A 22,570-nucleotide genomic window follows, 5' to 3' on the forward strand; every position below is an offset into this window, starting at 1 on the left:
TCACTAGTTCAGGGGAAAAGTCAGCCCCCTGAATGTCTGAGAAAATACAAGCAGAGATAATACAGAGAAAATACAAGCAGAGAAATTAGCATAAAGACCAACAGACAGGGCTTTTAACTGCTTGAATCAAAGCAATATTGATTATACATTTAACTTACATCACTGGAATCGGAAAGCCTTTACATCTGAGCAGTTGGGGAGCTCTGAACATATGGCTACTCAGAGTTCTGACCAGGAAATCAAAAAAATCTTCTAATAAGTGAACTTCCAAAGCAAAATACAAACCCAGAGTATATATACACTTCTCAGAGCCAGAAGGCATCACCACCCTGGTGACTCAATGCATAATCAACTTAGTACTAAAAGGTATGAAAGCCTTTCTACAAGCAAGCCTCCTCTAAGCAAGCTTCCCTTAGTGTGCTCCACATGAGGCTATTAATGAGTGGAGAAAATCTCCATATCCCATTAACATTACAGTTGTCTAATAATTGCTGTTCTTTTGGATGAACTTATCGATTGTTTCTATAATTTATTGTTTGACCTAGTCATTCTTTAGGAACAGATTATTTGATTTTGAAATAATTTTAGTGTATTCTTCTGTGGCCCTTTATTACATACAATTTTTATTGCATCATAATCTGAAAAGGATTCATTTAATATAATTTCCTTTGTGCATTGGATTGTGAGGTTTTTATGCCTTAGTACATGGTCAATTTGTGTGTGTGTGCCATGTACCATTGAGAAAAAAGATATATTCCTTTCTATCCCCATTCAGGTTTCTCCTGAGGTCTACCATATCTGTCTTTTCTACAATTCTATTCACCTCCTTAACTTCTTTCTTGTTTATTTTGTGGTTAGATTTATCAAGTTCAGAGAGGGGGATGTTGAGGTCCCCACTAGTATAGTTTTGTTGTCTATTTCTTTCTGTAACTCTCTTAACTTCTCCTCCAGGAATTTGGATGCTATACCACTTTTTGCATATATGTTTAGTAATGATATTACTTCATTGTCTATGGTGTCTTTTAGCAGGATATAGTTTCCATCCTTATCTCTTACAATTAGATCTATTTTTGTTTTTGTTTTGTCTGAGATTAGGATTGCTGTGCCTGCTTTTTTTTTTTTACTTCAGCTGAAGAATATTATATTCTACTCAAGCCTTTCACCTTTACACTGTTTGTATCCCCCTGTTTCAAATGTGTTTCTTGTAAACAACATGTTGTAGAATTATGGTTTTTAATCCATTCTGCTATTCACTTCTGTTTTGTGGGAGAGTTCATCCCATTCACATTTACAGTTATGATTACTATCTGTGTCCTTCCCTTCATCCCATCCCCCTCACCCGTTTATGCTTTTATTTCGTCTTTCTCCCTTTCCCTACTCAAAAGAGTTTTGCTTTTGACCATCACCTCCCTCAACCTTACCTCCCTTCTATAAACCCTCTTCCTTTACTTTCCCTTGTTGCTTACTACTTCTTCCCTCCCTTCTCACTTCCTACCCTCTCACTTTTCTTTCCCCTTTCCCCTCCTACTGCCTATAGAGCAAATTAGATTTCTATACCTGAGTATGTTATTCCCTCCTTGAGCCAAATCTGATGAGAGTAAAGTTCAAATGATGCTAATCTCCCTCCCTTCTTTCCCCCTACTGTAATATGTTTTTGTGCTTCTTCATTTGATGTAATTTACCTGTTCTGCTTCCTCCTTTCCAATTCTCCCATTACAATCCCTTTTTACTCCTTAATTCATTTTTTATCATCACATCAAAGTCAATTTATGCCCACACCCTCTGTCTATGTATATCCTTTCTAAATGCTGTAATAAAGATATCATTTTCAAGAGTTACAAGTACTATCTTCTCATGTAGGGGTGTAAACAGTTTGCCCTTATTGAATAACATGTTTTTGTTCTTTTCTTTTTACCTTTTTATGTGTCTCTTGAGTCTTGTATTTGAATATCAGATTTTCCATGCTGAGCTCTGGTCTTTCCATCAGGAAGGTCTGGAAGTCCCCTATTTCGTTGAATGTCCATCTCCTTCCCTGAAAGACTATGCTCAGTTTTTCTGGGTAGTTGATCCTTGGTTGTAATCCAAGCTTTTTTGCCTTATGAAATATCATATTCCAAGCCTTATGATCTTTTAATGCCAAAGCTGCAAGGTTCTGCATGATCCTGACTGTAGCTCCATGACATTTGAATTGTTTCTTTCTGCCTTCTTGCAGTATTTTCTCCTTGACCTGATAATTCTGGAACTTAGATATAACATTCCTTGGCATTTCCAATTTGGGAATCTCTTTCAGGAGGTGATCAGTGGATTCCTTCAGTGAATATTTTACTCTCTGGTTCTAGGACCTTAGGGAAGTTTTCCATGATGATTTCTTGGATGATACTGTCCAGGCTCTTTTTTTAATCAAGCCTTTCAGGTAGACCAATAATGCTTAAATTATCTCTCCTGGATCTATTTTCCAGGTCAGTTGTTTTGCCAAAGAAGTATTTTACATTTTCTTCTACTTTTTCATTCTTTTACTTTGTTTGACTGATTCGTGATGTCTCATGGAGTCATGAGTTTCTACTTACCCAATTCTAATTTTTAACAAATTTTTTTCTTCAGTTAACTTTTTACCTCTTTTTCTATTTAGCCAATTCTACTTTTTAAGGAATTGTTTTTTTGTATACTTTTTTTGTCAATTGTGTTTTTAAAGGAATTTTCCAATTTTTCTTCTGCCTCTCTAATTTGACTTTTAAAATCATTCTTGAGCTCTTCCAAGAAGGCTTTTGGGGCCTGAGATCAGCTGATATTCCCCTTTGAGATTTCACGTATGGGTATAGTGACTCTGCTGTCCTCTTCTGAATTTGTATTTTCATCTTCTCTGTCTCCATAGTAAGAATCTATGGTCTTTATTTTTCTGTGTTGCTTCTTGCTCATTGTGCCTGTTTTTTACCTGTCTTTTAAAGTTGATCTCTGCTTCTGGGGAACAGCAGGCACTGTCCCACACTTCTTGGCTGAGGGCTAGGGGTCTGGTTACTGGCTTTGAGTGCTGGGGCCTTAGGTTCTGGCAGCTGGAGGCTGTAGAGGCTGTAGCTTACCTGGTGCTGAGATGGAGATGGTGAGTGTGGCTGGTGTGGTATGAGGCCAGGTGGTATTTTTCTACATTTCCCTGGGGTTACACTGAAGCTCATGGGGTGAGGTATGGGTTTGGTGTGGCCACTGGAGGTCACCTCCTTGCTGGGGGGTGGTGCTAGAGCATGGGTAGGCTCAGCTGCTGGTGGACAACTTGCTGCACAAGTGGTAGTTTCTCTGAGTTGGTGTCTGCTGGCTCCCCTGGCTATGTGAAGGCGCACAGGAGTCCCGGTGTTGGCACTTGCTTGCTCCACCAGCCTAGGGCTCAGGATGTCCTGCCACTTTGCTGAGGTGGGGCTTCCTGCTGGCTTGCTGAGATGCCTCCTATCCTGTACTGGTCCCCTTCAGCCACAGCAAGAGGGGTCTTTCCTGTTAATTGCTCTAGCCTCAGAAGCTAAAAAACTGCTACACCCTGTCTTTCTGCTGGCTCCACTGTTCCAGGATTTTTCCTAGGGTGGTATTTTCTGGGTTTTTCAAGTTCTATAAGGGAGAGTGAGAGTGACTTACTGCTTACTCCACCATTTTGGCTCCCAGAAGTCCTAAATCATTTCACTTATATAACACTAGAATGCTTCTGCATAAACAAAATCAACACAGGTCAAATAATAAGAAAAGCAATTAATTGGGGAAATTTCATGTAATAGAAATCTCTGATTAAAAGTTCTAGTACTCAAGATGTATATGAAAGTAATATAATCTTATAGGAACAAGAGTTATTCCTTAATAGATAAGTGGTCAAAGTACCTAACTAGGTGATTTTCAAAAGACCTGCAAAGTAATCAACAACTATATGAAAGAATGCTCCAAATAAGAGAATTTCAAATTAGAACAGTTCTGAGCTTTTAGCTCATACTAATCAGATTGATAAAAATAGAAAGAGCAAACAATGAAGGGGCTGTGGGAATACAGGAATGCTAATACATTGCTAATAGAACTGAAAATTTTTCCAGTCTATCTGAAAACAATTTGGAATTGCACTTTAAAACTTCAAATTAAAAAGCCCCCAAGGATGGAGACGCTAAACTTTTATCCAGAGATACTTCTATAGGACTTATATACCAAAAAGGTCAAAAGGTCAGAGATAAATGTGGGAATATATATACCATCACTTTTTGTAACAGCAAAGAACAAGAATGAAAGTGGATGCCCATCAATTGGGGAATGATAAAAAGAAGTTTTGGCATATGCATAAAATGGGAGATTATCACACCATAAAAAAATAAGCCAAATACAAATATTTTAGAGAAATTTGGGAAGACTTGTTAGAACTGGTACAGAGTGAAGCAAAAAGAACCAAGAAAACAATTTATATAATGACAAAAATAATGTAAAGGAAAACAACATTGAAAGACTTCAGAATACTGGTCAGTCTAGTGACAGACCAGTGATGAGTTGAGAGGTTCCCAAACTTATTTGGCCTACCACCCCCTCTTAAAAAAATTACTGAGCACCTCCCCTGGAAGTCTACTGTCTTTAATCCTTTAATCATTTTTTTTAAATTTGTATCATTTTTAAAAATATAAAATATTTTTTAAATGACACACATTAAATTTAGTAATTTATTGTAAATTTGTAGGGTTTTTCCTGCATTCAAATTTTGATGACACAATATTGTGTTATGTAATCATATAATACCAGATTGTAAACAAGTCACTACACTCAAGTTATACCTGCCAGTGCATGCAGGACTTCCCGACAATGTGTCTGCCAACATTTGCTTGTTAAATCCTGTCAAGCAGACTTGACCACTGATTGGTTTTTAACTTGCATTTTGTGTGTTTATTTGGAAAATAATGTAATCACTACAACTTTAACTCTGTTACACAACAAATGAAACATGTATGAATGTTTTTTTTCAAAGTTTTCTTATCTTTTCTTCTTTTCTTATGCTTCCATTGCGCCCTAGTTTTTATTCAATGCCCCCAATTTCACCCAAGGCTATCATCACCACCCCTGCATCGTTCCAGCAGCCTCTGCGGGGGTGGTATTGCCCACTTTGGGAACCTATGGTTGAGAGAATGGATCCTGAAGCATGCTTCCTGAGTCTCCTCAAAAGGTGGTGGTCTGTATGTAGAGAATGAGGCATGTATTTTCAGATATGGGCAATGTGCTGATTTGTTTTCCTTGACTGCACTTACTTGTTGCAAAAGAAAATTTTCAAGGAGTGGAAGGTGAAAGATCATTTAGAAGTATGAGTAATAGTCAAAAAAAATTAAGGACATCAATACAACCTTCTAAAATTGTTTTTGATGAAGCTTCTTCCATTGATGTAACTTACCTAGAATTTATAGGCTTAAAGAGAGAGTTGTCCGGGACATTGACAAATTAAGGAACTTGCTCATAGTCACGCAGCTAGTATGGCTCTGAAGCTAGTCTTGAAATCAGATCTTTCTGACTAAAATCAGCACTCTATCCACTAAAACATTCTGATTCCCAGAAATTAGCTTCTGCCATAGATGGGTTACTATCTGCCCTGGTGAAGGGAATTTTCACACACACAGTTTTCCGCACTCATAAAACCAGAGATATATCAATCTTTCAGGGCAGATTTCCTCCCAGCAGCAGTTCCCCAGCCCACAGTTCCCATATATTATGGGTCCCAGGTAGCTCTAAGTGGCATAGTTTAACCATCTGTCCCATGACTACATCATTCTCTCTTTGGACCCAATTTCCTCCAATACCTTTCCTACTTTTCTGCCTCTCCTCCTACCCTACTTTTCTGGGTAACTGGGAGGTTGGGGGTTGTTGGCCATTCCATGGAAGTTTATGCTGGACTCTCCAAAAACTGACTCCTTCCTCTCTTAGTGTGACTACATGCAATCAAGGCAGAGGCGAAAAGAAAAACAAAAATGACTAATTTTATCTTGGTTATCAGAATCCCTACTTCAAGTTTTGACTAGAACTTCACTAAATCACTATTAACATTGGAGTACAAAGCAGCATGAATTAGGCCAACCCAATATTCTCATTGAATTAATAAAAGGAGTCCTCTCTGGTATAAGTTGTTGCTTGTCATAGAACCTAAGGACAGCATCGTAATTCTAGTACACCTATATTTGGACTCAGGAGACAAGAATCTCATGATATATTTCTAGCATTCAAAAAAATGAAATTGGAGGGGAAAATGAAAAATTAGATTTTTCATGTAGCTTATTTGTGGTAATCTCTTACAGATGGGCATACGAGAATATATCGAGTCTTCAGTTCTAATAAGATGAACAATTCAGACACAATGCTTAAAACACAGGCCATTCAAAGGTGGCAAAAGAATACATCTTTCAAGTACTGACTGACTCCAAGGACTGGGATAAATCCTCTAACTCAAATAATAGTGTATAAGCTACATTTGTAGTGATTTGCTTCACCTTAGGGTGATAAAATCATGGTCACATCTTCCCCCTTGCTTCTTCAGGTGATTGCATCCTCTAAAAGTGAGTAATATTTGAATTAACCAGAATATAGAGGCAAACTGGGATAAACCTGAAATTCCTTGATCTTCAGTCATTTCAAAGCATTATCTTCAAAACTCATTTAAGTTATTCATTGTTCACCCTAAAGAAACCATTCATTCATCAGCTTACAATGGCTATTATTTATAAATTTTCTATGTACCTAGGATCTTTAAGGTTTGGGGGAAAGGGAAGTGTATTCATTTTCTTATTCAAAGCAACTTAATTAAATTTTCTTTCTACTGCATTTGAACTACAAAGTAGTTCAAAGAATTATAGCATAATTTCTTTAGTTAGTTTTAGTAGAAGTTTATGCACCCAAGTATCATAGAGTTATATCTCCGATTTAGAGATCAAATAGTCTAGAGATTCTTAGCCATTTTTGCGTCATGGACCTCTTTGGCAAAATGGGAAAGCCTATGGACCCAATTTTAGAATAATGTTTTTAAATGTATAAAATAAAGTACTTTAGATTATAAAACAAGTCAATTATATTGAAATATAGTTACCATTTAGAATAAAACAACTTCATAGACTCCTCAAAACCTATCCAGGAACCTCAGGTTAAGAATTCTTAATATAGTCCAAGTCCTTTGCCTTACAGTTAAGGAAACTGAGGCCCAGAAAGATTAGGTGTGTTGAGAAGCAAGGTATTGCAATGAAGAGAATTGTGGACTTGGAATAAGGAAGATGTGAATTCAAATATCACTTAACAGCATTTATTAGTTAAGTGACCATGAAAAATGCATAGCCTCTTTGCTCTCATTTCCTCTTTGGTAAAATGTACGTAATGATAACTGTGGCAACTACCTCATTAGGTTGTTGTGAGAATCAGCTGAGATAATTTATGTAAAGCTCTTTGAAAACTTTAGAGTGCTATGAAATGTCAGTTACTGTTGTTATTGCTCAGGGTCACTCAAGTAGAATAATCCCTTATACTATTAGAATTGATTTTTTTTCTAAAAAAATAGTAATTTATATGCCCTATTACATTTAGGATAACAGATTCTATTGCTATCTTCCAAGGGAAAATGAATTGAGGTAACATGTCAAGTGCAGATACTGTCCTATGGACAGCTAGACAATTGCTTGAGGTATTCTTTCCACCTAAAGCAGAAATGGTTTTAGACACCTCAGTACATGAGTCACTGCAAATGTCTGTGCCTGTGGATTCATCTGCTATTTTTACAATGGTATGCATTCTGAAGCCATTAATTCCTCAGGAAAGAAGAAAGTCAGAGGGTTGCACTGCTAACCGAGCCACCTGCACTTTCTGGAAATGTAGTCTGAGCTGTTTCATTCTCTTTTATTCGATACACACAACAAAACGATGAAGTCTCGTCAATACTAATCATTAGGCCAGTTTCATGTGGTGCACTGACTCACTTCCAATTATTCTCGTGACTATTTCCATCTCCTGGGCAATAGTATCTGATGGGATGGCTGAATGTAGCCCACATACTCAGATTAGCTGGCAAACTTGATACATTTCAAAAAGTCTCTCATTTCTCAGATCCTGAGCACTGAGAGTTAGGGCTCATAACTTCCTCTGCATTAATATACCAATGCTCTTGCATAGGTTGTTACATTGAGGAAGATGGTGGAATGGAGTTGGGCTTACTTCTATCATCTAGTCATCAGGTCATAGCCTATACAATGAGGACCTAGGAATTCCTTCCTTAATTCAGAACAAATAATAACAAAGAAACCATAGGGTCCCTCTATAATACCACATAGTGACTCCCACAAGAGCATGTATACGATAAAAGTTAAGGAAAGCTTAGATTGAAAACTTGTCTCTAACACTCAACTGGTTGTGTGACCCTGGTCAGCTAATTTCATTGAGCCTCAGTTTCCTCATATGTAAAATGAGTAAGTAGAACTAGATGGTATCTTCCAGTTCTTAATCTATGAGCCTATGAATTCTAAGAAATACCTGGGAACCTATTATAATGCAGAATCCTAGAAGGCTACTGTAGGAAGGATGGATATTTTCCTTTGATTTTAAAGGCACTCTTAAGGACTCAAGTACAGTGAATGATAATCTCATTGGTAATTCCAATATAAAATCAGAAGTGTCTTGGAAACAAGTTTGAGAAAAACAAAAAGAGAGAGAAGAATATCTCAGTCCTAAATAGGATCAGAAAACATTAATCCCCTGCAGTGCCAGCACTAGGCTGCTAGGTGGTGCAGTAGCTAGAGCACTGTGCTTGGAGTCAGGAAGACATCTTCCTGAGTTTAAATCTGGCCTCAGACACTTACTAGCTGTGTGACCCTATGTAAGTCACTTAACCCTGTTGGCCTCAATTCCTCATCTATAAAATGAGCTGGAGAAGGAAATGGCAAACCACTCCAGTATCTTTGCCAAGGAAACCTCAAAATGTGGTCACAAAGAGGAATGTATGACTGAACCATATGAACAACAAAAATCAGTGCCAGCACCACAGAGGACACTAAAGAAAAATAATTCAATTCAACAAACATATATTAAGTCCCTCCTGTATTCAAAACATTAGGCCAAAACATTCAAAAGTAATAGGCCAGGTCTCAGGGAGTTTATGTTCTGCTGGAGCTCCTATGTATATAACACTACAGAGTAATATGGAGAAAGATATCATCCTTGCATTTAAAGGATGTGTATGTGTATTCAAGGATTGGGCAGAGATAAATGACTTGCCCAGGGTCACACAGTTAGTAAGTGTCTGAGGCTAGATTTGAACTCAGGAAGATGAGTCTTCCTGACTCCAGGCCTGGAACTCTATCCACTCTGCCACCTAGCTGCCAATCCTTGCATACACACATCACTTGAATATGTACATCCTTTAAATGAACAACAAGATCCTTTAAATTAATTGAATAACAACAAATATTAAAGGATTAAGCTATACAAAATAAAGGAGAGAGGTTTTCTAAAACACACAATAGCTAAGATCATAAGTGACAAGACCAAGAAGCTACATGCATCAGGAAATGGTGTGTGTGAATTTCCCCAGCAGGAAAACCATAATGAAACAGGTTATACACATAAGGTGATGACCCTGTAAGATGTTAAGGAATTGAGACACTCAAGAAAAATGTAATTTTAAGGGCAAAATATAAAAAGGGAGATGGGAAAGAATGAAAAAATAGGAGTGAAGAAAAAGAAAGAAAAATTTAAATTTGTATTTACAAAATAAATTGTATTTACAAAAGAAAAATATTCAATGTCCAAGTTGCTTGTGAGGACATTTGAACATTTTGTAAACTATAACTGTTTTATTTGAATGTAACTTTTTCCAATAATACCTAAGGATTCTTCACCCTGGAAGATAATGGATTAAAGAACAGAGACAAATACATCTGGATAGATTAAAGCTCCAATACTTTATCCAACAAATATTTGTGTGTATGTATGTATGTATATTTATATACTTATACATACATATCTTAAGTGCCTAGGTACCTAGAATTATGAGAGATTGGTCCTGAGAGAGATATAAAATTTGCCAAGGCCAAAGTATAACATTTACTTATGTATACAAAGTATAACATTTATTTATATGGAACCCTTAGCAAATCTCTGAACCGATGTTTCAATGCATATACCATGGTGTAAAAGCAAGAGCAATGGAAAGAAATTCAGGAAAAATAGATTTTATTGCATATGTATATATGGATGCAAGCTTGTATATATCTATATATGTACCTATATACCATATATATGCACACATATGTGACTAAGTACAAAATTCCAACACAATAGGTTTGGGGCACAGAGTATGAGTAAAAACAATCATAGAGTTTTAAAGTTGAAAGGGGCCTTTAAGTTGATCTAGTCCAACATTACCATTTTACAAGTGAAACAATAAAGCCTAATAAAATATGGAGATGGAAAGGAAGGGAACTCAGTTCAAAATTCTGTTTCTGCAGCAGAATAACTCTACTGCAGCAGAAGTTCTCTACTGATCTAGGAAGCATGTCAAGAGAGGAAACATGAACCACTGGATAGAGAACTAGCCTTAAACTCTGTTAAGATGAAATGTCACCTCTTAAACAAGCTAGCTGTATGACCCTGGGAAAGTCACTTACTCTCTCAGTGTCCCAAGTAAACTCTGTGAGATTGTAAGTTGCAGTGAAGGTGTTTGCTGCATTGGTAGAAAGAGTTTATTAGCAGCTTCATACACCAATGAAATCGCAGGTTCAACTTCACTCCACCCCCCAAAAAAAGGAATGTGACCTATCCACAACTTCTCATTGAACCGGACTGCCGATCTAGCTTATCCTGTTTCTCAACCTTAAATGCAAGTAGCAAGTACACACAATGTCCTTCTGAATCCTTATGTCCATTCTAATTGACTCAACCCCTTCCAGTATCTCTTCTATCCAACTGGTGTATTTTGTTGTCCATACTACTGTGTTCCTTGAAACTTTGGCTCTATTATAAACAAAATCTCCTTAAGTCCTCCACCTTTTCAAGGAACATCTCTTCCAAGTTCTCATGTTAGCCAAAATCTAGTACTGCACTGAGGACACCACATCCTATGCAAATGTCTCCTTTGGAGGTCATTCCTTCCCTCACTCCCTTTGACTCACAGGACAAAGAAAAGGAGTGGGAATACATACTGCTTCACATTAATGATTTCAGATCCTTACTCTATGACTATGACTCAATTAATTTTCATCTCTGGAGGACCATGAAATCTAACTATACTGTAAGCGATGAATCTCTAGTTCACTCTATCTTTTCTTTCCACTAAATTTAGTGAAGCTGGCTTATAGATTTCCTTTCCCCAAACTCTAGCTCATGCCATTATCCTAGAAGATGTTAAAGCCACTTTTGATGGCTTCCTATTGCTCACTGAGTATAACTGCAACTTCTTTGCCTAGTCTTCAAGGTCCTGATCTAGTTCCATTCCACCTTTGTAGTTTTATCTCAAATTATTCCCCTCTGTATATTATATCCCAAATGGTCTACTCTATGTTCCCTTAACCTTTAAAGGAAACTCATAGTCTTATATCCTTGATTAAATAGTTCTGTATGCTGGGAATGCCTTGTCACCCCTCTCTGCCAGATGGATCTCTTATCTACTTTTTTAAGGCTCAATTCATGGATTTTCTCCAGGAAAATTTGCTTGATTCCAGAGGTCACTAATGACCTTAAACCTCATATAGCTCTCCTTGCTCTAGCACCTCTAACACACTTATTATGTATTCATATTTAATATAGTTACTTATTTCTATCTTTATCTTACCTAAGATAGTGAAATATTTGTTCGTCAATATTTTTAAGTGCAGCTAGTAGACCAGTCAAACCAGAGTTTCCTATCTTGGAGAAATACATAGTAAATTAGGTTGGGTTTAGTAAATTAAGCTGAACCCAAATGACCAGGCTCTGGAGTACCTTTATCTATCTCACTGAAGGCAAGGGGCTAGATGAAATGATTTCTCAAAGGCCCCTCTAACTCTAATATCTTGTGACTATATCGTGAGTATTTCATCTTCCTCAGGTAATGACTGAAAAATCTTTCCTGCCCCAGACAAAGATGAGGATCATTTAACTCTTTGAAATCAGATCTAGAACATTTCTTACTTTATATGTATGCGTATATATGCTACATATATGTATGTATGTATGTATATATACATATGTGTGTGTGTGTGTGTGTATATATACATATATGTATATGTATATATGACTTATCCTTTTGTGGTTCTCCAAAGATGAAAATTAATGGTAAATCTTCCCAAAAATGGTTCAAAATACTCATAAATGAATAAATATATGGATAGGAAAAGAATGAACAGATAAATAAATAAATATTAATATTTCTTAATGAAAAAATAATTCTGGAAAACATGCCTTTACCTATTGATTCTGTGAATTAAAGTTAATTCAATTCCACAAGAGCTTTATTACTCTTCAAACAGTGAGATCCTTTAATTCTACAGCCTTCCAAGCACTCCACCAGGCTTGACTTCCTGGGACTTGAAGGGTTGATCAATGCTTTCTTTTTTATTTCATCTGAAGCACCTTGCCACCTAGCATTAGCTAGGCTATTCTTCAACTAAATAGTATATATTCGCTCCAACATATAATGTGGAGTTTCAGAGTATCCAAATAATTGAAATCAGATGGTTTTTGTGCTCACAAAATGTAGGAAACTCTGAAGTAAATTGGATTACAAACCACTAAAAGTGCCAGAAGCTATCAGATCTGAAAACGATATTCTTGTAAGTACCTGACATATATAACTCACTGCAATGGATCATGCTACTTAGTGAATCTCCACTAGCATTCTGACTCCACCTAGAACAGAATTCTATCCTTACATCAAAAAGTCTCCCTAATCAAAAGCTAAGAAAACAGCTTAGATAGTTGATGTCTTCTGCCTCTTACCCAGATACCTAATTTCAGACAAGTATTTGGTGGCAGTCATCTAAAATGAGGTACAAATTGAGAGATTCTTAAGCTGACTCTTTTTGAACTGAAAATCTGAGCAAACTAATACCAAATTAAATGGAAAGAGGTAGAGGAGGCAGATGATGCCTCCAGTTGTAACTAAATCTGTCTACTAAATAGGACTCAGTGCAAGTCTTACACATTGATTTTTTTAATCAACCCATGAAATTTAAACCCAGTCTTCCTTCCTGAATTTATAAAGGTCGTGGAAATGGTTGCTACTGATGTCAGTGTCAACTGACGTCATTACTACAACTGTACAGGTGCAATTTTACTGCTGTAAGCTGTATTTTCAATGATGAAAATTGCTATGCACTCCTACCTTGATTTACTCTAGGTCTGGGACTTTTGCCAGTTTGCAAGGCTGAAAGATTCACAACCAACAGACTCATGGCAGAAGTAGTCAACAGTTAAAATTGTAAATCAGCTCCTATAACCACGATTAGTTAAAAAGGATGACTTTTATTTGACGTATTATTGCCACTTTATTTCCAGTTCTTTAATTGCCTACTTAAAAAACGTACTTCCTTGTTATAGCTATGGCCACATGGCTATCATACAGATCTGGAATCAAAACACTGCAGTCAAATACCTCATATTTTATGGTTATGTCTGGAATGAACCAGGAATAATTACAAATCAAAAGAGAACAAGAAAGAATGTCGGTACGATGAAAATCAATCAGAAAATGCTGATCAGGAGACCTAACGACACCATGGAACTCCCCTTCCCCTGAAGTCTTAGTGTCTGCAAATGACCTGCTTAAAGAAGAATACCTCTATTAATGAAATTTCTTGAAGTCTTACAAGTTTTTATTAAGCACCTATTATATTACAGGTACTGTGCTAAGGATACAAAAAACAAAAAGAAAACAGCCTTTGCCTTCAGGGAATTTACATTCTAATGAGGGAGACAACATACAGAGTAGATAGATAGATAGATAGATAGACAGATAGATAGATAGATGGCCTATACATACATCTATATGTATGTGTGTCTGTATATATTGCTAGTGCCTTCCTTACCACCATAAGGTTACCTAGTATCAGATAGAGGGAGATGGAGATGGACAGTATATCTAGTCACCGTAAGGTTGCTTCGTATCAGATATCTATATCTATATGTATAGGTCAATATAGATATATATAGAGAGAAGATATACATAGATGTAGGTATCAGTTGTATATTTACATATGTATGTATGTATACATAAATATGTATAGAGATAGATAGGTAGATAGATAGATATATACATACATACATACATACATTGTGAAAACATACCCACACAACTTCCTTTTTTATTCTCTTCTCTTGGTTTTGCTCATTCTGAACATCTTTCTCTCACAGTGTAGCACCAATGAGATATTCACAGCACCTATGGTGGCTATGCCACGGCACTTCTGAATCATAAAATATAACAGACTCTCCACACAGAAGACAAAACCAAAACATTTATTCAAACACCAGAAAGCCAAATCCATCATAGCAACAAAGAAATCTACACACATTAGCAATGCAGGGAGCACTACCATCCCCAAGCCTTCCCTCTGTTACGGCCTTCCCACAAACGCACACCCTCAAGCAAAATCATTCCTCGACTCTTACTCACACTAACTACTCTTCGACTGCCTCCTCTCTCGATCATCTCTCTCTCTCAGCTCTGCCTGCTCTGACCAACTTCCTCTCAGCTTTGTTCCACCCTTCCTGTTCCATTCTTCATGTTACACTCTTCCCGCTCCACCCTTTCCTGCTCTACCTGTTCAGCAAGCTTCTCGCACCATAGGCTCCATGTGACTCAAACTCATGTGAATTAGGCTTCCACGTGACTTAAGCACATCACATGGGCCTGTTAATGGATGGGAAAGATCTTCCCATTTACATTACCATTATACACAGGCACAGTTAATAGTGTTTACCTTCCCCACTGCTATGTTCCTCATCTTCAGTGTTATGTCAAATTCAGGACTAGAAGGCCTTCTCCCAGCAGATGACTTTAACAAAGGCAAAGCAACCAGCTCGCAGAAACTGTTAAACCATTGCTTCCACTTGATGGGGAAGCATTGTTTGATGGAAAGGGCTATGGCTTTGAATTCAGAGGCACTGGGTTCAAATTCCATTTCCAATGCTAACTACTTGGGTGGCCTTAGCAACAAATTTAACCTCACTGGACCTTGGTTTACCATGGTGGTTTACCATGGTGGAAGAAGTTTCAACCAAATTGACCGTCAGGTCCTAGCCCTAAATTCACGTTACTATATGAGCACTTGGCATGTGATTTCTTCCTATGCTGGGTCCCATCACTTTATCACAAACCAAAAAATAAAGTGCAAGGCAAACTTCCAAAAATATTTTTGCATACATGGGACCAATTTTCATAATAGATAAAATGTTTTTCTTTCAGCTGTTTCTGGAAGGGGGGCAGGGGTAGCTTTTGTTAGTTTTTCTCTGCCAACACTATAACATTAGTGATTCATTGCTGGAGAGATAGCTGGGGGATTTTAACTACACTCCCATATGTCATAATATTCAATTTAAAAAACACTACAACAGTTTCAAGCCAAGTAAAAACCAAAGAAAAGTCATTAGGAATTCTGTAAACTTGACAAGACTATTTCCAATATCTTTGTGTTCCTTTCATTGTAGTCAAACAGAAATTTGTCTTTATTAATGTGTGGTCATTTATCACTAGTGGTAATTACTTTTTTTAATTAATGATTTCCAAGTTAATTGCACATTACAGGATAAAGAACAGACCCATGTCATCGTGGCTGACAGACCATGATGCCAATCCCCTTTTTGTTATGGAATGAGTCATGTATTCAATACTATAAAGACTCCGTGAACATGAATGAGATCAAGGGGCATAGAGAGTGAGTGATTAAAGAAGGCTGATTCAATGAACAGGAAGTTTACTTTGACCATTTCACATCGTCAATCCCTTTCCATTTCCTACATTGAAAATTCATCAGTCATGGACTAAATAATGAATTTGAGAATTATGAGTCCTGAGGTGTGATCCAGTACACTCCTCTATTTCTAGGAAAACAATTAATCATAATTATAATAATAACAGAAATAGCTAGCATTTGGGCAGCACTTTATGGTTTGTAAAGTGCTTTACAAATATTATCCCATTTGATCCTCATAACAATCCTGTGAGGTAGGTGCCATTATCATCCTCATTTTACAGATGAGGAGTGAAATTAGAGTGAATATTTATACTTACCTACTGATGTATATCTCAAACTGCCTTCCCCAGAAATTACTTATTGTTTATTTATGTCTATGTGTGGCCAACCGGGAAAGTGTCCTTATGCCCTTGTCTGACCTCTACGCAATGTAAACCTCATAGGTATTCCAGAAGGAACCACACTGTTTTTTTCAGACTCTCTCCTTTACCAAATGACCTAATAAAATTCTTTTTTTTTAAGCTAGATCTCATTTGGGGGTTTGTCCTTCACTAATACTGTCTGAGGCTAGATTTGAACTCAAGTCGACCTGACTCTAAGTCCAGTACTCAATCCATTGCACCACCTAACTCCTCACATTACGAAATCATTCCAGTCAGAACAATCTCCCTGGTTTTTAAACCTTTCCAAAGAAGGAATTTCTGACGTTCCTGTGACAGTCCTCATCATCTGGAAATCAATCCATCCTTATTTCTGATGTCTTCCATCTCTCACACTACAGCTTAAGCTGATTTCTTCTTGTTTTATTCTCAATACAAATAAAAAACAAAGTGGGCATCATAATAGGCCTTCCATATATTTTGAGACTCAGTATTTTCTTTATAGGCTAAATCATCTCAGTTCTTTCATCTTAAATTTCAATTTCTAGTAAATTGAATGGAAATCAATTAGTTTAATTCCATTTTGGGGATAGGGACTGAAGTAGTGATTTCACTGCTTTGGGGCACTGTTAGATAAAGATACTTTCTACTATTGCAAGTCTGCACCTTCTCTGAAACTTCTAGTCTTAGCAAGTGGGGAACCTGAGGCCTCGAGGCCACATGTGGCCCTCTAGGTTCTCAAGTGGGACCCTTTGACTGAATCCCAACTTCAAAGATCTTCCTGGCTCTGTGGCCAGCTCTCTGTCTACTATAATACAGCTCCCTCTGCTTAATTAAATTTAACAAGTATTTATTGGGTGACTATCATATACCTAGTATATAGCATGGAACCTGCCTTCAAAGAGTTTAAGGGTTTTTTTGTTCTGTTTTGAGGTTGGGGGAGGAGGGGCAGGGAGGACATAGGGTTTATCCACTTTGAAAGGGGAGTATTGATTGATATTAGCCAGCATGGTCTCCTAAGATGCAAGTCATGCCAGACAAACTTTATTTCCTTCTGTTTGACAGTTCCTAGCCTAGAAGATCAAGGGAATGATGTGAACATAATTTTATATTTTGTGGATTTCAGCAAGATATTTGTCAAAGATGCCTTTATTGTCCATATGGAGGAGATGGAGTGATGTAGGCAATTTTGGTGGATGTGGAACCGGTTGAATGAATGGACTCAAAGGATAGTGATTAATAGAGCTATGTGAACCTATAGGAAAGTTTTTATTGAAATGTCCTTGGCCTTGTTATTATCAATTTCTGTTTGTCTTATTAATGTCTTGGATGAATGCGTAGATGATATGCTTCTCATGAATCTAACCTTTAGCTAGAGCACCCAGTGATTCTGTGACACTCTGTGCCAGCACAATCCTCTTTCTTTTTCTAAGCTTCTGCACAGGAGGCATGCATTGTCAGAATGTTTAGATGCTGAGTCCAAGGACACTGTCTGTTAGCTGGACTTGATCCCAATCAATGTTAGAACTCCAGAGGTGTTTAATGGGTTTTGATACATCAGGGTTATGTCTGATATCCACTCACTGTGACGTAACCAGAATATGAGTAATAATTCTCATTCAGGTCACAGAAGCCTTGTCTGTCACTTGGGATCTACTGTCTTGGATAGCAAAAGTATATCTTGGATGCTCACTACTACTATAGGGTCAAGTTAAGCGAAAGAAAATTAATTGTTCCCCTACTATGTTCCAGGCAATATGCAAAGCACTGGGCCTACAAAGCAAAGCAAAAGTTAAATAAAAAATTCTGCCCATTCTCCAGTCTATTGGGAGACATAACATGCAAATAACTATGTACAAACAGGATAGATAGATAGATCTTGTTTATACATAGTTATGTATGCATATATACACATATACATACATATATGTGTATGTATATACACACAAATATATAACACATATAAATATACATACTCAAGTACTATATATGTGTGTGTGTGTGTGTGTGTGTGTGTGTGTGTGTGTGTGTGTTGGAAATAGTTTCAGAGGAGGGGCACTAAGATTAAGGAAAACTGGGAAAGGCTTCTTGCAGAAGGTAGGACTTTAGCTGATGGAAGCCAGGGAAGCCAAAAGGCAGAGTTGAGGAGGGAGAGAGTTCCAGGCATAGGACACAGTCAATGAAAATGACCTGAGAATGGCAATAGAACTTATGGAAGGAACTTCTTATGGAAGGAAGAGCCAGGGAGTAAGTAGCAAGAATCCAAGGAAGAATGGTGGGATAGGAGTCAATATCCATCAGAGCTGAGGGAAGCCTCCATCTTCATTTCCTGGTACCAGTCCAGTGCACTGCAGTTCATGGAAAATTAATGTCAGCTTCTCCTTTTCAGTGGCCCTAACATAACTGTCTACAACTGTAGCAAAATTCCACCTATCTTTTATGGCATCACACTTCTGAGACTGTTCTAAATAGCCATCCTCAGTCCTTGGCTCTGAATTTCTGTGCCTTTAAAGGAGTCAGTCAGTCTACAAGCATTTATTAAGCACTTATTATGTGCCAGGAACTGTGCCAAACACTTGCAATACAAAGAAGAGCAAAAACGCAGTCCCTGCCCTCATGGAGCTCAGAGTGGTTGTGTACACTGGACTGATTTTTAGTAGGTTTGGTCTGAGGTTCTTCCTGGCATATGGGACCATTTTCTATCACTTCTGAGAGTGTTTTCTATCCTTCAGCATCATCTCTGCATCCCTGATTGACTGTACCAATCCTGAGGAACCCCAGGGGTGGGAAGGGAAAGAAAGGGTGAGGCAGGGTAATGTTGTTATACACACAGCATTAGGTATAGCTTTAGTCTTTTGTCTCTATAATTTCCTAATCATTTGGGTAAGTCTATCCTAACCCATATAGTCCATACTCATTGCTCCTTTGGTTACTGCCATCTGAAGAAAGCTCTCTCACTGAAGCACACAGCTGGAGGCTTTCTCTGCCTCCTGTTGGGATGTAGTTAAGGATTTCCCATAGGACTCCTTTGTACTAGGTGCCAACAAATTTATTTGAGTGCTATGACCTCCGGGTGCTTCATCTTCAGAGTGCATATGATGTCAAAGGCAATACCCTGGAGGCTCTTTACTAATCACCTAATTTTTTTTGTTGTGTTTTCCTGCATTGGTCCCTTGCCAGGCCTCCATCACATTTACAGCATGTCCCAGTCAAGATTCAAAGGGCTCCTCTCCAAGTAGGTGAGCATGCCCCCACCCTCAGAAAATGTCCATAATTGCTCATAGTGAATCTCCCTGATTGTGCTGGTTGACTTACAGCCTGTCCCATAGGTATAGCTTCTGACACTTTTGATGCTATGTCACTGGCTGACAAGAAGCATGCCCCCCTCCCCAGCAGTTCTTCTACATTGTCCACAGTTCATCTTATTCTCTCCACAATAAATAGAAACCCCTAATTAGAAGTGTAGGGTTTCGTAACTAATCAAATGTTTCCATTTACAGGTAACTCCCCAGATATCTGGGAAGCCCACCCCCTTCACACAATACACCCACTATATCATCTTCCTTCCTTTATGCCTTCTCCAATATCTTACACCCCAGCAAAAAGCCCATTACGTTATATAGAAATGTCAAAATACTGCAATCGTCAGAGTCCATTGGCATCTCCCAAACCAGCAGTCCTTGATTTTTATTCTCATCATGGAGCATCAGTTATCCAATAAGAGTACATCCATGATAGTACATTTCAACCCCAAAGCACAATTGTGCAATGATTAATGCTATTTATACTGGCAGCCTAGATCTCTCAAATCATAAAGGTAGCATAGCCCTCCCACAAACTTTGATAAAGACTAGACTGAGAAAGAATCAAAGACTTCCCACACAGCTAGCCCAGGAAGCTTTGACCCTAAAACATCAATATATCCAATTCCTAGGTGCATGAATTTTATTCCTCAAACAAGCCAACACATATCTCAGATGAGCTCCCCGTACCCCACCCCCACCAATTGTGGGTTCAAATTCTGAGGACTTCTTAGAGATACAACATCTATATCACTTGCTTTTCCTTCTACTCATTTAGAAAACTGGGAACTTTTGAGGTTAGTTTGGGTCTAGGTGTTGAGTTGTTCTCTTGACCTTACCCAGGCAAGGCATAGCACTGAAAGATAGCTACTTGCAACAAAATTGAACAGTAAAGCAATAGACCAAAATGTCAGCAACATTCACAAATGAGAACAATTTTGTTCCCCCTTTCCCATAGATTAATTTAGGAATTGAGTGCCTCCAAAAATTCCCAGCTCTGATTGGGAAGGCATGAGCAAAGTCTGAGAAGACTGAACATAACCCTTAGGTAGAATCCTGGGAGGGAAGCCCTCAGTAAAGAGTTAAGTTTATGCCTAACTAAACAACTGTGCCCCCATTATAAGCCCTAAATGCCCAGTTTTCTTAGTCACCAACATTTCCATCCAGCTCCTGGCTTGTCTTGTCTCAAGTACTAATGCTTGCCTGAAATCAGTGACTGTCTACCAACTGCCCTAATCATCTCTATGCTCTTTGTTAACACAAACCCAGAAGAGACTTTAGTTCTTCCTTCAGCTTCCCATAATTCTCTCAGCTTTTTTTGGAGGGGGAAGGCAGGGCAATTGGGGTTAAGTGACTTGCCCAAGGTCACACAGCTAGTAGATGTGTCAAGTGGCTGAGGCCAGATTTGAACTCAGGTCCTCCTGGCTCCAGGGCCAGTGCTCTACTCATTGTGCCACCTAGCTGCCCCCTTCTCTAACTTTCTAAGCAACCTTGTCTCTGAGTTATAACTTCTTGTGAAGGGCTAAAGAAGCCTTGGTCCATTAAGAGTAGGAATTATTTCTCTCTTTGTATTTGTATTCCCAGTTCATAGAACAGTACCTGTACCATGGTGGATTCATATCAAACGTTTGTTGATTGATTGATCATTCTCCAATGAATATTTGTGATAGATACACAGGCATCATGGTAAATGTGTTTCTTTCCCAATCACAGAAGCCTATTATTTGGAAAAAAGACCTAGTAGAATGCTTTTAAGATGTTAAATAAATCCTCTATGTAAGATTTATGGGAGAACTTGATAAAACAAATCATAAAAATCAGAAATCATAAATGGGTTTTAATCTTTACCAAATAAGAGAATATTTACATGGAAAAGACCACAGATTCTCTGAAGTATTAAAGTAGGAATAGGAATCAGAGGATCACAGTATTTAGACATGGACAGCTTCTTGGAGGTAATCCAGTCCAACTCTCTTAACATTTACTGAGGCCCAAAGAAGTTAAATGACTTGTCCAAGGTCACAAGGTAATAAGAGGCAGGAGTGTAATAAATATAATGTTTTATGTTGAGATTCAAAATATCACATATAATTACAAGGTAGGGAAACATGATTCAATACCAGGTTATTTGAAAATGATCTGAGGGTTTTAAAGGACTACAAGCTAAATATGAGTCAACAGTGGAGTATAGCAGCTGAAAAAATGCCTTAAGCTACATTAACAGAAGTATTCAGAATGAGGGATATATGACTGTATTTTACCCTCTTATCTGGAATATTGGGCTCAATTCTGGGTTTTACTTTTTATGAAAGACATGGACTAGGTAGAACTCTTCAGGAGAAGGAAAACCAGGGTAATGAGAAGACTCAACAATATGCCACAAGATCATTATTGGAAGGAATTGAAGTTAATGTGGAGCAAAGCTTGGGGGCAGGGGCTGGAGCATGATAGCTGTCTTCAAGTATCTAAAGAGTTGACATGTAGAAAGGACAAAACTTGCTTTTTCTTGGCTCCAGAAAATAGAAGTAGGAGACACTGTAGAAGTTGTTGAGAGAAACATTTCAATTTGATTTAAGAAGAAACTTAGAAAACAATGAAATCTGTCTAAAAGTATAATGGATTACCTTGAGAGCTAAGGAGAAAGTGAAAGTCCTCAAGTAAAGGCTAATATAATGCACCCCCACCCCTACCATCACTGCTAACCTTATGCTGAGGAAATTTCTGCTCCATCTTTGGATTTCATGATTCAAAGAATTATAAAGCAATAATGTCTTTAGGTTTTCATGATACTGTTCTTCCCTTGGTTCTTCTACTACTGACTATTCCTTATAAGTCCCCTTGGCTAGATTTTCATCCAGGTCATAACCTCTAACCATGCACATACACTAAGGCTCTGTTCTGCACCTTTTGTTCTGCTCCTTCTATACTATTTCCCTTTATCTCATCAGCCCTGGAGGGTTTAATTACCCTCTCTAGC

The sequence above is a fragment of the Trichosurus vulpecula genome, chromosome 5 (assembly GCF_011100635.1).
Source record: "Trichosurus vulpecula isolate mTriVul1 chromosome 5, mTriVul1.pri, whole genome shotgun sequence".
NCBI lineage: Eukaryota > Metazoa > Chordata > Mammalia > Diprotodontia > Phalangeridae > Trichosurus > Trichosurus vulpecula.